The sequence below is a fragment of the Bufo gargarizans genome, unplaced genomic scaffold (assembly GCF_014858855.1).
Source record: "Bufo gargarizans isolate SCDJY-AF-19 unplaced genomic scaffold, ASM1485885v1 fragScaff_scaffold_519_pilon, whole genome shotgun sequence".
NCBI classification, from domain to species: Eukaryota; Metazoa; Chordata; class Amphibia; order Anura; family Bufonidae; genus Bufo; species Bufo gargarizans.
The window spans coordinates 117,862-136,192 of record NW_025334129.1 but is presented as its reverse complement, the minus strand read 5'-3'; positions in this window follow the sequence as shown (position 1 = coordinate 136,192).

The window sequence follows — 18,331 nt, the reverse complement described above, 5'->3', positions numbered from 1 at the left end:
GCATCTATTCCGCATCAGGTCTAGGCATCTTCTTGTGTTCTGGTTCCTGTTTGTCTTGTCTGAACTGTGTCCTGTGCAGTTATGTTTAAGTTCCAGTTTGTGTGCCTGGGTTCCAGTCCTTTTGTTTGTGTGGACCGCTGGTGCTTGTGCCATCAGTCTCTGCAGGTAAGTGGCTAAGTCCAACAGGACCATCCTGGAAGTGCGACCAGTGAGTCCTCAGCTAAATTAATCCCCACCATCAGGGGCTCTGTGAAGAACAAGGCTCACGGAGTCTCTGTCCTCTTGGTTTGGACCCAAGTCAAACCAGTGCTCTTGGTCCAGTGATATTACCTGCCACTGGTCCCTTACCTGCTGGTCTATTTTCCTGCCATATCTAGATGTCTATGAATAAAGAAGTCTTTGCCTTTTCTGATTGCTTGCCTTGTGTTTGTTTGCCTGACATATGTTCCTCCATATGACCCTCACTAGAACATGACAGTAACAGTACCCAGGAATTTTAATTTCCCTCTAGAAAACCCCCTAGACCTTCTCCCTCCAGAGAACAACATGCACTGGCCCCTATCCTGGGAAGTGTGGAACATGCTACCCTCTCTTACCAAAGGCTCATTGAGTCTCCTGCACCCAACACAGCTGGAGACATATGTAGGGTCCCACTCCAGGTGGATGGGAACACTCCAAAATTGTTTGTGCCATCCTATGTCATTTTGCACTATTTATTGTATTTTCCTTTTGTCAATGCTGTTAAATTCCCATTTCAGGCTGGTTCAATGCACTACACATATCCACCTCTAGGTGTCACTTTAACGCCATTTATATAGGTCAAACACAGGAAGTTAGATGAGATTAGGAGGAGTTAGTGAGGAGTGAGGAGAGGAGACAGACTTGTCTCTGTCCTCCTGGGCCTAGCCCAGGGAGTGAAGCTACTTTAAGTCCTAGTCTTGGACTACGAAGGTTGAAGATCCTTTACTGTAATACCCCTTCCAGGCACCTTTCCAGGGATTAAGAGCATAATTGCTTTATCTTGTGCAACATTTTCAAAGAATGGAGCAGAGAGTTTGCCTGCCATGAGGGATACCACTCTTGGGTTGCTGAATTACTGAATCACTGAAGCACTGAATATTGCTGAATTGCTAAGTCCAAACTATTTTTGAATGGCTGAGTAACCAGAGCAAGATCAGGAAGCAAGTGCAAGTAAGATCATCATTCCTATATAGTTGAGCTGGAACCTAGATACACCATCTCACTGAGCCTGTTATTGGGATTTACAGCTTTACCATCTGTATGTCTGACAAAGTGCTGCTATACTTATTGCAAGACTACAATTTACAAGTAAAGTTCCTGTTTGGTTCAACTACTGCCTCTCTCATCCTTCTACTCCATCTCCTAATTGCACCTTATGGTGCTGCTGTCATGAATGAACACAGGGGCCCATCCACCACAGCACCCTAAGCATACCCATTATCATCAAGGGCACCTCAACTTCCATCTGGCTGGTGTTCTCTGCAATAGAGAGTGCCCCGGAGGATTTAGTGTTGTCTTCCCCTCCACTGCACCGCCGACCCAGGGAGCTACAGAAAAGTGAGTACAGCTACTACCATCACACGGCACATCATCACTCTCACTCACTCACTGCAGTCGTCTCAAGATTTAGCGTCACGAACAGGATACAAAATCCCCTGCGCCTTATACGAACGGGATACAAAATCCCCTGCGCCTTATACGAACGGGATACAAAATCCCCTGCGCCTTATACGAACAGGATACAAAATCCCCTGCGCCTTATGCTAACAGGATGTGAAAAGTATATCACACGCCATTGTGCCTTTAAATGAACTGTACGCCGTGTATTGAAAATATTGATTTGAGAGAAACTTTAAAGTAGCCTGTTTGAATCTCAAAGTATATGAGGATATTATACAAGACCTTTATTATTAACTCACATGGTCAAAAGTGAGAAAACTGAAGATTTTTGTCTCAATAGAACTGATTGCTGCCATTGAATAGACTTTTTTTTTATGCACCTAAAATGGCCGCCTGAAGCTTCTTTATTAATTGTACTGCGCCATCACTGTGCAGAACGCCCCGTTTGGCGGGAAAATTGGGTGCCACCCCGTTTGAAAGTTCAGGAAAATAATTACTGCTACGCCACAATATGCTTAACATGGATTACAATTCCAGCGCCGTCACCCTTATGCAAGTAAACCTAGGGGGCGAGCTAGAGAAAAGGTGGAGTTTGTGTGCCGACTGAAGGCTCCTGCTTGATCTTTTCATGTGTGCTGATCTAGAGAGAGGAGAAGTCATGGCTGAGCCAGGAGCCACCGCCTTTTTCTCTCCCTGTAGAAGAACAACCAAAACCTCTAGGAAGACGAGTGGGTTTCCAGGCACCGAATCCACTTTGGCTGGCCCTGATGGCAGAAATCCGAGCTGTTGGTGACGCAAAGACCAACAAAAAGAAAGTATACTTTGAAGAACTGGCTAAAAGACTGGTGGAGAATCCTGAATCCAAATTGGAAAGATGGATAGCAACCTTCTTCGATAAAGAGAGGGGATTCCGGTTCCTGTGGGACCATGGCACTGACAAGGATTACTTTGTCAACAGACGCTCTGTCAAGAGAACATGCCTGCATGATCGCCTCTACAACCTCCAAGAATAAGAGACGGTGGAGTATACCCGCGGAGGGCGTGCGAGACCCATATGCCACTGCTGTCTCTAGACCTCCGCTGCTGCCGGAGAACTGGGAGGAGCCAGAGAGCAGTACCGGGACTGACAGTGAAATGATGACCCCACCAACGCCTATCCGGGTGACTTATCAGCACCAGGCATCACTTGTGGGGCCTAATGTGTTCTGACAGCCTGTAACAATTGAGGTTGAAGCTCGGCCCTATCAATCACCTGATCTATGTCGAAAAACCCGGGACATCGCAGCCACTGAAGCCCAGGAGAGGTTTCGGCCAGACCAAGAAGGTCAGCGACAGATTGTGGTTTAACAATGTTTGGGCATCGGTAGTGGCCTCCCCGAGCCTGAATCTGATCCTAATTTTCAAGATCCGGAACCTGCACCCAATCAGCCACAAACCGCGAATCCCTAGGCTGCCACTGCTGCCAATGAACCGAAACCGCAGCGCAAGTCGTTACTGGAGAAACTGTCCTACGTCCGTCGCCCGGTGACCTGCGCTCAATTAGATGAATTGGCAGAGTTCCTGAAACATCACCTCCATCGGGCGACCTCCCATGGTGGATGGTCCCTATTGCTATTCAACCTGAATAGGAAGATATAGAAGAAGATACATACTGTCATGGTAGGTAGGTAAGCAGGGAAATAATCAAACACAGGAAAACAAAAAGAACAAATAACTAAGCCCAAAAGCTAGGGGGAAAAGGGTCATCCTGGGCAAACCCTAAGCTGAAGGGAAAAGGGAAGAGGCAACCTGCTTCTTCAAACCCGGAGGAAGCAAGCGTCTCCCTAGAGGCCTAGATAAAGACACAATGGGAAATAACGGAGAGGACTTATCTAGAGCAGAGCTGGAGCAGACGATCCACCACACACCCAGAGCTCACAGGATAGAACTATAACCCGCACAGGCCACTGGGGGAAGGAGGGATAAATAGCCTCACTAACAATAAAACCCAGTACACCTGAGGGAAGGTGGATCCAGCTCAAACCCAAACCAAAACAAACAGAGAAGTCAGACATGTGCAGCCAGTCTGACAGACCTCCGCACATTCACAGGGCAAGGCGTGACGCATACTTGTAAGTAGGCCGGATGGCCACCACCCAAAGTAAAATTGTGTTCCACAGTTGGCCCCATAACCAGAAGGACTTGTGCTAGTTGCACCTCCTATTGGTAGTTTTCCTAAACCACTCTGGAGCCTACTGGCCCTTTAAAAGAAAAACAAAAAAACATTCACGATCCTCCTGATGGACATTAGCAGAACTATTTATCCCCAGGATTTTTGTTTTTATTGCAGTTTTCCCTTTTCACCCCCTTCTCAGGTCAGGTTGTCTGGGACTTTAAATTACAAAAGTTAAGCAACGTTTCAAGCCATGTACCCAAAACACTAACCCCTCAGGTGAACGCCGTCAAAAAAAATAAAATAAAAACTGTGCTAAAGAAACCATTTTTTGTCACCTTACATCACTAAAAGTGCAACACCAAGCGATCAAAAAGGCATATGCACCCCAAAATAGTACCAATCTGTCACCTCATCCCGCAAAATCATTTTTTGTCACATTACATCACATAAAGTGTAACACCAAGCGATCAAAAAGGCATATGCACCCTAAAATAGTACCAATCAAACCCTCATCTCATCCCGCAAAAACTGAGCCCCTAAATAAGACAGTCGCACAAAAAATAAAAAAAACTATGGCTTTCAGAATATGGAGACAAAAAAATATTTTTTTCAAAAAATGCTTTATAATGTTAAATTGTTGCATCCATAACAACCTGCTCAATAAAAATAGCACATGATCAAACCTGGCAGATGAACAGCATTATATAGTAGTTAGATACAGACCAGTGTGCCTCCCCGACGTACGTGTCACTGTTCAGCCTCCGTACAGCACTATATAGTAGTTATATACAGACCAGTGTGCCTCCCCCGACGTACGTGTCACTGTTCAGCCTCCGTACAGCTCTATATAGTAGTTATATACAGACCAGTGTGCCTCCGCCCCGACGTATGTGTCACTGTTCAGCCTCCGTACAGCACTATATAGTAGTTATATACAGACCAGTGTGCCTCCCCCGACGTACGTGTCACTGTTCAGCCTCCGTACAGCACTATATAGTAGTTATATACAGACCAGTGTGCCTCCGCCCCGACGTACGTGTCACTGTTCAGCCTCCGTACAGCACTATATAGTAGTTATATACAGACCAGTGTGCCTCCGCCCCGACGTACGTGTCACTGTTCAGCCTCCGTACAGCACTATATAGTAGTTATATACAGACCAGTGTGCCTCCCCGACGTACGTGTCACTGTTCAGCCTCCGTACAGCACTATATAGTAGTTATATACAGACCAGTGTGCCTCCGCCCCGACGTACGTGTCACTGTTCAGCCTCCGTACAGCACTATATAGTAGTTATATACAGACCAGTGTGCCTCCCCCCGACGTACGTGTCACTGTTCAGCCTCCGTACAGCACTATATAGTAGTTATATACAGACCAGTGTGCCTCCGCCCTGATGTACGTGTTACTGTTCAGCCTCCGTACAGCACTATATAGTAGTTATATACAGACCAGTGTGCCTCCGCCCCGATGTACGTGTCACTGTTCAGCCTCTGTACAGCACTATATAGTAGTTATATACAGACCAGTGTGCCTCCCCGACGTACGTGTCACTGTTCAGCCTCCGTACAGCACTATATAGTAGTTATATACAGACCAGTGTGCCTCCGCCCCGACGTACGTGTCACTGTTCAGCCTCCGTACAGCACTATATAGTAGTTATATACAGACCAGTGTGCCTCCGCCCCGACGTACGTGTCACTGTTCAGCCTCCGTACAGCACTATATAGTAGTTATATACAGACCAGTGTGCCTCCGCCCCGACGTACGTGTCACTGTTCAGCCTCCGTACAGCACTATATAGTAGTTATATACAGACCAGTGTGCCTCCCCCCGACGTACGTGTCACTGTTCAGCCTCCGTACAGCACTATATAGTAGTTAGATACAGACCAGTGTGCCTCCGCCCCGACGTACGTGTCACTGTTCAGCCTCCGTACAGCACTATATAGTAGTTATATACAGACCAGTGTGCCTCCGCCCCGACGTACGTGTCACTGTTCAGCCTCCGTACAGCACTATATAGTAGTTATATACAGACCAGTGTGCCTCCGCCCCGACGTACGTGTCACTGTTCAGCCTCCGTACAGCACTATATAGTAGTTATATACAGACCAGTGTGCCTCCGCCCCGACGTACGTGTCACTGTTCAGCCTCCGTACAGCACTATATAGTAGTTATATACAGACCAGTGTGCCTCCGCCCCGACGTACGTGTCACTGTTCAGCCTCCATACGGCACTATATAGTAGTTAGATACAGACCAGTGTGCCTCCCCGGCGTACGTGTCACTGTTCAGCCTCCGTACAGCACTATAGTAGTTATATACAGACCAGTGTGCCTCCGCCCCGACGTACGTGTCACTGTTCAGCCTCCGTACAGCACTATATAGTAGTTATATACAGACCAGTGTGCCTCCGCCCCGACGTACGTGTCACTGTTCAGCCTCTGTACAGCACTATATAGTAGTTAGATACAGACCAGTGTGCCTCCGCCCCGACGTACGTGTCACTGTTGAACCTCTGTACAGCACTATATAGTAGTTATATACAGACCAGTGTGCCTCCGCCCCGACGTACGTGTTACTGTTCAGCCTCCGTACAGCACTATATAGTAGTTATATACAGACCAGTGTGCCTCCGCCCCGACGTACGTGTCACTGTTCAGCCTCCGTACAGCACTATATAGTAGTTATATACAGACCAGTGTGCCTCCGCCCCGACGTACGTGTCACTGTTCAGCCTCCGTACAGCACTATATAGTAGTTATATACAGACCAGTGTGCCTCCGCCCCGACGTACGTGTCACTGTTCAGCCTCCGTACAGCACTATATAGTAGTTATATACAGACCAGTGTGCCTCCGCCCCGACGTACGTGTCACTGTTCAGCCTCCGTACAGCACTATATAGTAGTTATATACAGACCAGTGTGCCTCCGCCCCGACGTACGTGTCACTGTTCAGCCTCCGTACAGCACTATATAGTAGTTATATACAGACCAGTGTGCCTCCCCCGACGTACGTGTTACTGTTCAGCCTCTGTACAGCACTATATAGTAGTTATATACAGACCAGTGTGCCTCCCCCCGACGTACGTGTCACTGTTCAGCCTCCGTACAGCACTATATAGTAGTTATATACAGACCAGTGTGCCTCCGCCCCGACGTACGTGTCACTGTTCAGCCTCCGTACAGCACTATATAGTAGTTATATACAGACCAGTGTGCCTCCCCGACGTACGTGTCACTGTTCAGCCTCCGTACAGCACTATATAGTAGTTATATACAGACCAGTGTGCCTCCGCCCCGACGTACGTGTCACTGTTCAGCCTCCGTACAGCACTATATAGTAGTTATATACAGACCAGTGTGCCTCCCCGACGTACGTGTCACTGTTCAGCCTCCGTACAGCACTATATAGTAGTTATATACAGACCAGTGTGCCTCCGCCCCGACGTACGTGTCACTGTTCGGCCTCTGTACAGCACTATATAGTAGTTATATACAGACCAGTGTGCCTCCGCCCCGACGTACGTGTCACTGTTCAGCCTCCGTACAGCACTATATAGTAGTAATATACAGACCAGTGTGCCTCCCCCGACGTACGTGTCACTGTTTAGCCTCCGTACAGCACTATATAGTAGTTAGATACAGACCAGTGTGCCTCCGCCCCGACGTACGTGTCACTGTTCAGCCTCCGTACAGCACTATATAGTAGTTAGATACAGACCAGTGTGCCTCCCCCGACGTACGTGTCACTGTTCAGCCTCCGTACAGCACTATATAGTAGTTATATACAGACCAGTGTGCCTCCGCCCCGACGTACGTGTCACTGTTCAGCCTCCGTACAGCACTATATAGTAGTTATATACAGACCAGTGTGCCTCCCCCCGACGTACGTGTCACTGTTCAGCCTCCGTACAGCACTATATAGTAGTTATATACAGACCAGTGTGCCTCCGCCCCGACGTATGTGTCACTGTTCAGCCTCCGTACAGCACTATATAGTAGTTAGATACAGACCAGTGTGCCTCCCCCGACGTACGTGTCACTGTTCAGCCTCCGTACAGCACTATATAGTAGTTATATACAGACCAGTGTGCCTCCGCCCCGACGTACGTGTCACTGTTCAGCCTCCGTACAGCACTATATAGTATTTATATACAGACCAGTGTGCCTCCGCCCGACGTACGTGTCACTGTTCAGCCTCCGTACAGCACTATATAGTAGTTATATACAGACCAGTGTGCCTCCCCCGACGTACGTGTCACTGTTCAGCCTCCGTACAGCACTATATAGTAGTTATATACAGACCAGTGTGCCTCCGCCCCGACGTACGTGTCACTGTTCAGCCTCCGTACAGCACTATATAGTAGTTATATACAGACCAGTGTGCCTCCCCTGACGTACGTGTCACTGTTCAGCCTCCGTACAGCACTATATAGTAGTTATATACAGACCAGTGTGCCTCCGCCCCGACGTACGTGTCACTGTTCAGCCTCCGTACAGCACTATATAGTAGTTAGATACAGACCAGTGTGCCTCCGCCCCGACGTACGTGTCACTGTTCAGCCTCTGTACAGCACTATATAGTAGTTATATACAGGCCAGTGTGCCTCCGCCTCGACGTACGTGTCACTGTTCAGCCTCCGTACAGCACTATATAGTAGTTATATACAGACCAGTGTGCCTCCCCGACGTACGTGTCACTGTTTAGCCTCCGTACAGCACTATATAGTAGTTACAGACCAGTGTGCCTCCGCCCCGACGTACGTGTCACTGTTCAGCCTCCGTACAGCACTATATAGTAGTTATATACAGACCAGTGTGCCTCCGCCCCGACGTACGTGTCACTGTTCAGCCTCCGTACAGCACTATATAGTTGTTATATACAGACCAGTGTGCCTCCGCCCCGACGTACGTGTCACTGTTCAGCCTCCGTACAGCACTATATAGTAGTTATATACAGACCAGTGTGCCTCCCCCGACGTACGCGTCACTGTTCAGCCTACGTACAGCACTATATAGTAGTTATATACAGACCAGTGTGCCTCCCCCGACGTACGCGTCACTGTTCAGCCTCCGTACAGCTCTATATAGTAGATATATACAGACCAGTGTGCCTCCGCCCCGACGTACGTGTCACTGTTTAGCCTCCGTACAGCACTATATAGTAGTTATATACAGGCCAGTGTGCCTCCGCCTCGACGTACGTGTCACTGTTCAGCCTCCGTACAGCACTATATAGTAGTTATATACAGACCAGTGTGCCTCCCCGACGTACGTGTCACTGTTTAGCCTCCGTACAGCACTATATAGTAGTTACAGACCAGTGTGCCTCCGCCCCGACGTACGTGTCACTGTTCAGCCTCCGTATAGCACTATATAGTAGTTATATACAGACCAGTGTGCCTCCGCCCCGACGTACGTGTCACTGTTTAGCCTCCGTACAGCACTATATAGTAGTTAGATACAGACCAGTGTGCCTCCCCCCGACGTATGTGTCACTGTTCAGCCTCCGTACAGCACTATATAGTAGTTATATACAGACCAGTGTGCCTCCCCCCGACGTACGTGTCACTGTTCAGCCTCCGTACAGCACTATATAGTAGTTATATACAGACCAGTGTGCCTCCCCCGGACGTACGTGTCACTGTTCAGCCTCCGTACAGCACTATATAGTAGTTATATACAGACCAGTGTGCCTCCGCCCCGACGTACGTGTCACTGTTCAGCCTCCGTACAGCACTATATAGTAGTTAGATACAGACCAGTGTGCCTCCCCCCGACGTACGTGTCACTGTTCAGCCTCCGTACAGCACTATATTGTAGTTAGATACAGAGCAGTGTGCCTCCGCCCCGACGTACATGTCACTGTTCAGCCTCCGTACAGCACTATATAGTAGTTATATACAGACCAGTGTGCCTCCCCCCCGACGTACGTGTCACTGTTCAGCCTCTGTACAGCACTATATAGTAGTTATATACAGACCAGTGTGCCTCCGCCCCGACGTACGTGTCACTGTTCAGCCTCCGTACAGCACTATATAGTAGTTAGATACAGACCAGTGTGCCTCCGCCCCGACGTACGTGTCACTGTTCAGCCTCTGTACAGCACTATATAGTAGTTATATACAGGCCAGTGTGCCTCCCCCCGACGTACGTGTCACTGTTCAGCCTCCGTACAGCACTATATAGTAGTTATATACAGACCAGTGTGCCTCCCCCCGACGTACGTGTCACTGTTCAGCCTCCGTACAGCACTATATAGTAGTTATATACAGACCAGTGTGCCTCCGCCCCGACGTACGTGTCACTGTTCAGCCTCCGTACAGCACTATATAGTAGTTATATACAGACCAGTGTGCCTCTGCCCCGACGTACGTGTCACTGTTCAGCCTCCGTACAGCACTATATAGTAGTTATATACAGACCAGTGTGCCTCCGCCCCGACGTACGTGTCACTGTTCAGCCTCCGTACAGCACTATATAGTAGTTAGATACAGACCAGTGTGCCTCCGCCCGACGTACGTGTCACTGTTCAGCCTCCGTACAGCACTATATAGTAGTTAGATACAGACCAGTGTGCCTCCGCCCCGACGTACGTGTCACTGTTCAGCCTCCGTACAGCACTATATAGTAGTTATATACAGACCAGTGTGCCTCCGCCCCGACGTACGTGTCACTGTTCAGCCTCCGTACAGCACTATATAGTAGTTATATACAGACCAGTGTGCCTCCGCCCCGACGTACGTGTCACTGTTCAGCCTCCGTACAGCACTATATAGTAGTTATATACAGACCAGTGTGCCTCCGCCCAACGTACGTGTCACTGTTCAGCCTCCGTACAGCACTATATAGTAGTTATATACAGACCAGTGTGCCTCCGCCCCGACGTACGTGTCACTGTTCAGCCTCCGTACAGCACTATATAGTAGTTATATACAGACCAGTGTGCCTCCGCCCTGATGTACGTGTTACTGTTCAGCCTCCGTACAGCACTATATAGTTGTTATATACAGACCAGTGTGCCTCCGCCCAACGTACGTGTCACTGTTCAGCCTCTGTACAGCACTATATAGTAGTTATATACAGACCAGTGTGCCTCCGCCCAACGTACGTGTCACTGTTCAGCCTCTGTACAGCACTATATAGTAGTTATATACAGACCAGTGTGCCTCCGCCCAACGTACGTGTCACTGTTCAGCCTCCGTACAGCACTATATAGTAGTTATATACAGACCAGTGTGCCTCCCCCGACGTACGTGTCACTGTTCAGCCTCCGTACAGCACTATATAGTAGTTATATACAGACCAGTGTGCCTCCCCGACGTACGTGTCACTGTTCAGCCTCCGTACAGCACTATATAGTAGTTATATACAGACCAGTGTGCCTCCGCCCCGACGTACGTGTCACTGTTCAGCCTCTGTACAGCATTATATAGTAGTTATATACAGACCAGTGTGCCTCAGCCCCGACGTACGTGTCACTGTTCAGCCTCCGTACAGCACTATATAGTAGTTATATACAGACCAGTGTGCCTCCCCCCGATGTACGTGTCACTGTTCAGCCTCCGTACAGCACTATATAGTAGTTCGATACAGACCAGTGTGCCTCCCCCGACGTACGTGTCACTGTTCAGCCTCCGTACAGCACTATATAGTAGTTATATACAGACCAGTGTGCCTCCGCCCGACGTACGTGTCACTGTTCAGCCTCCGTACAGCACTATATAGTAGTTATATACAGACCAGTGTGCCTCCGCCCTGACGTGCGTGTCACTGTTCAGCCTCCGTACAGCACTATATAGTAGTTAGATACAGACCAGTGTGCCTCCGCCCCGACGTGCGTGTCACTGTTCAGCCTCCGTAAAGCACTATATAGTAGTTAGATACAGACCAGTGTGCCTCCCCCCGACGTACGTGTCACTGTTCAGCCTCCCTACAGCACTATATAGTAGTTATATACAGACCAGTGTGCCTCCCCCCGATGTACGTGTCACTGTTCAGCCTCCGTACAGCACTATATAGTAGTTAGATACAGACCAGTGTGCCTCCCCCGACGTACGTGTCACTGTTCAGCCTCCGTACAGCACTATATAGTAGTTATATACAGACTAGTGTGCCTCCGCCCGACGTACGTGTCACTGTTCAGCCTCCGTACAGCACTATATAGTAGTTATATACAGACCAGTGTGCCTCCACCCCGACGTACGTGTCACTGTTCAGCCTCCGTACAGCACTATATAGTAGTTAGATACAGACCAGTGTGCCTCCGCCCGACGTACGTGTCACTGTTCAGCCTCCGTACAGCACTATATAGTAGTTATATACAGACCAGTGTGCCTCCCCCGACGTATGTGTCACTGTTCAGCCTCCGTACAGCACTATATAGTAGTTATATACAGACTAGTGTGCCTCCTCCCGATGTACGTGTCACTGTTCAGCCTCCGTACAGCACTATATAGTAGTTATATACAGACCAGTGTGCCTCCCCCCGACGTACGTGTCACTGTTCAGCCTCCGTACAGCACTATATAGTAGTTATATACAGACCAGTGTGCCTCCGCCCCGACGTACGTGTCACTGTTCAGCCTCTGTACAGCACTATATAGTAGTTAGATACAGACCAGTGTGCCTCCGCCCCGACGTACGTGTCACTGTTCAGCCTCTGTATAGCACTATATAGTAGTTATATACAGACCAGTGTGCCTCCGCCCCGACGTACGTGTCACTGTTCAGCCTCCGTACAGCACTATATAGTAGTTAGATACAGACCAGTGTGCCTCCGCCCCGACGTACGTGTCACTGTTCAGCCTCCGTACAGCACTATATAGTAGTTATATACAGACCAGTGTGCCTCCCCGACGTACGTGTCACTGTTCAGCCTCCGTACAGCACTATATAGTAGTTAGATACAGACCAGTGTGCCTCCGCCCCGACGTACGTGTCACTGTTCAGCCTCCGTACAGCACTATATAGTAGTTAGATACAGACCAGTGTGCCTCCGCCCCGACGTACGTGTCACTGTTCAGCCTCCGTACAACACTATATAGTAGTTAGATACAGACCAGTGTGCCTCCGCCCCGACGTACATGTCACTGTTCAGCCTCCGTACAGCACTATATAGTAGTTATATACAGACCAGTGTGCCTCCGCCCAACGTACGTGTCACTGTTCAGCCTCCGTACAGCACTATATAGTAGTTAGATACAGACCAGTGTGCCTCCCCCCGACGTACGTGTCACTGTTTAGCCTCCGTACAGCACTATATAGTAGTTATATACAGACCAGTGTGCCTCCCCCGACGTACGTGTCACTGTTCAGCCTCCGTACAGCACTATATAGTAGTTAGATACAGACCAGTGTGCCTCCCCCCGACGTACGTGTCACTGTTCAGCCTCCGTACAGCACTATATAGTAGTTATATACAGACCAGTGTGCCTCCGCCCCGACGTACGTGTCACTGTTCAGCCTCCGTACAGCACTATATAGTAGTTATATACAGACCAGTGTGCCTCCGCCCCGACGTACGTGTCACTGTTCAGCCTCCGTACAGCACTATATAGTAGTTAGATACAGACCAGTGTGCCTCCGCCGACGTACGTGTCACTGTTCAGCCTCCGTATAGCACTATATAGTAGTTAGATACAGACCAGTGTGCCTCCGCCCCGACGTACGTGTCACTGTTCAGCCTCCGTACAGCTCTATTTAGTAGTTAGATACAGACCAGTGTGCCTCCGCCCCGACGTTCACTTGAATGGGGTCTGCGATCCACATCCGGCGGTCCGCACAACAAAAAAGCATATGCACTAGTTTTTTGCGTAGACATAAACCCTGCAGTGAATGGGTCGGCTTCTATGTGCAGGATGCACACGACCAGTGCCCATGTATTGCGGACCCGCTGTTTGTATGTTGCATTTCGGCCGGGCAATGGCCGTCTACATAAGGCCTTAGAGACAGGATCAGGGATAGTTTCTTTTTGAAGGGATAGGAATAGGGTTCAGTGTGAAGGAAAGGTTTTTGGGGGATGTTGTGGCGGACGTGGGTCTTGACTTATAGATGGACATTGGAGGGCTTTCCACTTTCTCTGGCGGTGGCCGGCCTCTCAATATTACAAATTTTGTTTAGTTTTATTTAGGATTGAACTTTGGCTTGTAGAAATTGTTGATGGTCAAGTGTTTGCTACGGTTTTGTTATAAATTAGTTTTTTGTGTTGATATTGTTTTTATAATGTTATGTTGTTTTGATCTTATGGAGGGTGTAGATTGGGTTAGGTGGGGGTACAAGGGGAGGTGTGTGCTCCCGGCCCAACCCTGTATTGTGCCGGCATGATGCGGATATGAGGCAAGGGTTCGGGCTTAGATTTTAGGTTGTGGTGGTGAACAGGGGCTGATTGGCCATAGACCTTACAGGGAAATTTCCTTGTGGGCCGTTGCCCAGATGGCCACCTGGGCCCTCCTTGCGGCCGGCTAGTGGACTTTTTTGGGATGTATTTTGCGATGGGCTGCGGTTGAACTGATGCCATAACCAGCCTTTTTCCTGTTCTTTTACACAACAGACATCTGCTGACAGGTGTTCACAGTTTCAGTGGTGTCGGGGAGACACAGCTCAGGGGGTGTCGGGGAGACACAGCTCAGGGGCTGTCGGGGAGACACAGCTCAGGGGCTGTCGGGGAGACACAGCTCAGGGGCTGTCGGGGAGACACAGCTCAGGGGCTGTCGGGGAGACACAGCTCAGGGGCTGTCGGGGAGACACAGCTCAGGGGCTGTCGGGGAGACACAGCTCAGGGGCTGTCGGGGAGACACAGCTCAGGGGCTGTCGGGGAGACACAGCTCAGGGGCTGTCGGGGAGACACAGCTCAGGGGCTGTCGGGGAGACACAGCTCAGGGGGTCCCCGGGAGCTCACAGCTCAGGGGGTGTCAGGGAGATAAAGCTCAGGGGTTCCCAGGGCTCACAGCTCAGGGGGTGTCAGGGAGGTACAGCTCAGGGGCCACCAGGAGCTCACAGTTTAGGGGGTGTCAGGGAGATAAAGCTCAGGGGTCCCCAGGGGCTCACAGCTCAGGGGGTGTCAGGGAGGTACAGCTCAGGGGCCACCAGGAGCTCACAGTTTAGGGGGTGTCAGGGAGATAAAGCTCAGGGGTCCCCAGGGGCTCACAGCTCAGGGGGTGTCAGAGAGATAAAGCTCAGGGGTCCCCAGAGGCTAATAGTTCAGGAGTTCACAGTTTAGGGGGTGTCAGGGAGACACAGCTCAGGGGGTGTCAGGGAGGTACAGCTCAGGGGGTGTCAGGGAGATAAAGCTCAGGGGTTCCCAGGGGGTCACAGCTCAGGGGGTGTCAGGGAGGTACAGCTCAGGGGCCACCAGGGGCTCACAGTTTAGGGGGTGTCAGTGAGATACAACTTAAGGGGTGTCAGAGAGATACAGCTCAGGGGTCCCCAGGGTCCCACAGCTCAGGGGGTGTCAGAGAGATACAGCTCAGGGGTCCCCAGGGTCCCACAGCTCAGGGGGTGTCAGAGAGATACAGCTCAGGGGTCCCCAGGGTCTCACAGCTCAGGGGGTGTCAGGGAGATAAAGCTCAGGGGTCCCCTTGGTCTCACAGTTTAGGGGGTGTCAGGGAGATACAGCTTAAGGGGTGTCAGAGAGATGCAGCTCAGGGGTCCCCAGGGTCTCACAGCTCAGGGGGTGTCAGAGAGATACAGCTCAGGGGTCCCCAGGGTCTCACAGCTCTGGGGGTGTCAGAGAGATACAGCTCAGGGGTCCCCAGGGTCTCACAGCTCAGGGGGTGTCAGAGATACAGCTCAGGGGTCCCCAGAGGCTAATAGTTCAGGAGTTCACAGTTTAGGGGGTGTCAGTGGTTCACACTTCATTACCTCCAGATGGTCAGTAAATCACTTCCAGATTGAGGTCTGTAATGAGAGAAGTAATGCAAACTGATCCTCGGCCCAGCTGCACGTCCATCATGTCCGAGCTCCGCCAGGTCCATCAGGTCCATTCCACAGCCGATATCAATACTAGAAATTGAATAGAATAGAAAGGAATCGTCTACAACTCAGAGTTCCTGGAGGAAAACCAGCAATTCCAGTCCAACGCGCGTTCGGGATCAAATGTTCACGAACCGCGCATTCACATCACGCCCATTGACTTTAATCACAGGCGAACCTGAAAAACCTTCAGGTCATATTTGCAGCCAGAAAACACTTACTAGAAGTGCACAGATAGTCCCACAACATGGACAGTGACCAGAGGGGGATCAATGGAAAAATTCCCACAAAAATATGTATTTTAATCCGGTGCCATTTTTATGCATCTTAATGGAAACTCTCAAAATGTGCCCTACTGGAGCCTAGAAGAATGTTATTCCCTAACGGTCTGATGTATACAATGTGCAGCGCTCCACGGTTTTGTATCCTGCAGAGTCCACAAAAAAAATGCAGACGTTAAAGTACATTTTTTTTCTACTATGGAACAGTACGGTGACCGGACGCCGCTGTACGGCATCAGTCTGAGGATTGTACGGTGACCGGACGCCACTGTGCGGCATCAGTCTGAGGATTGTACGGTGACCGGACGCCTCTGCGCGGCATCAGTCTGAGGATTGTATAGTGACCGGACGCCGCTGTACGGCATCAGTCTGAGGATTGTATGGTGACCGGAAGCCGCTGTACGGCATCAGTCTGAGGATTGTGTGGTGACCGGACGCCGCTGTACGGCATCAGTCTGAGGATTGTACGGTGACCGGACGCCACTGTGCGGCATCAGTCTGAGGATTGTACGGTGACCGGACGCCTCTGCGCGGCATCAGTCTGAGGATTGTATAGTGACCGGACGCCTCTGCGCGGCATCAGTCTGAGGATTGTATGGTGACCGGACGCCTCTGCGCGGCATCAGTCTGAGGATTGTATAGTGACCGGACGCCACTGTACGGCATCAGTCTGAGGATTGTATGGTGACCGGACGCCACTGTGCGGCATCAGTCTGAGGATTGTATGGTGACCGGACGCCACTGTGCGGCATCAGTCTGAGGCATCTGGTAACGCGTACATTTTTGTTATACATTAAATGGATGGCAAAAATAGGATGTGAACCCAGCCCCAGTGTCAGAATAAGCCCCAGTACAGAGCGGAGCAGCGTGGCGGAGAGGGGAGGCCGCCATGTGCTGACAGAGCGCTACCTGGTCCTGGTGGTCAGGGGTGAGGACTGTGCTTCCCAAGGATCATTATCTACTGGGAAATACAGGGCCCAGTATAATACACTGGAATCTATAGAATATAAAGATATTAGCCCTACCCCCGAATAGTAATACAATTAGGGGGTCATTTATTATATAGAAATACGTCTCTGTTAGGCGTATGTCTGACACAGATTGTGGCGCAAGGTCCTTAGCACTGCAATCTGCATATTTTTTCTGCTCATGCCAGAACTAAAAAAGGATGGCGTGGGCAGGGAAGGGGGTACAGTTATGGCCATGCAGTTATAGGAGACCACCGCCATACATTGACCGGATAACAGCGCCATACCGTGACCGGATAAAAGGGTACAAGGGGGCACAGTACAGGGGAGGACTGGGGCACTGCACAGAGTGTGGTAAGAGGGCACAATGCAGGGTATAAGGGGGCACAGTACGGGGTGAGGGGCACACTACGGAGTGGGGGCACAGTCACATGACCTTGTGACATTAGGTCCTTATGGTGAATGTGGTTCATACGCCACCATAATGAGAGGCAGAGGAGGTAGACAGGGGTGTGATTATGTGGCTAGAGATAAAAATGTAACTGTCGGCCAGTACAGGCCCCAAAAATTAGGCATTCAACGGACATAAAAGGCCTTTTATGCCGCTATAAATACATAGGACAAGGGCCATTCTTTGTTCTGGTTGGTGGCGGATATGTGTGGGCTGGCATGAGGAAATTCAATTAAACGTGGTCATCACAGGTGTTGAATTCCTCCGAGATCCATGCCTCATTCATTTTTAGACATGTGAGGTAGTCCACACTGTCGTGAGCTAGGCGAGTGCGCTTATCGGTCACGACCCCCCCTGCTGCGCTGAACGTCCTTTCAGACAGGACACTGGACGAGGGGCAAGCCAAGAGTTCCATGGCAAATTGTGCCAGCTCTGGCCACAGGTCAAGCCTGCCCACACAGTAGTCCAGGGGTTCATCACTTCTCAGAGCGTCCACATCGGTCGTTAACCGGATGTAGTCGGACACCTGTTGGTCTAGGCGTTCCCTGAGGCTGGATTCGGAGGGCAGCTATCGATGGGTTGGCTGCAAGAATGATCTCATATACGAAGTGACCAACACATCTTCAAACCGCCCTCTTTATGCAGGCGCTGTAGGATTTGTACCCCTCATTTTGTCCTGTTTCAGCGCGCTCAGCAGATTGGCACCGTTGTCGCACACCACTTTACCAACTGTCACATTGAGTGGGGTTAGCCACCGATCGGCCTGTGACCGCAGAGCTGAAAGCAGTGCAGGGCCGGTGAGGCTCTTGGCTTCCAGGCACAACAGTCGCAGCACAGCATGGCAACATCTCACCTGG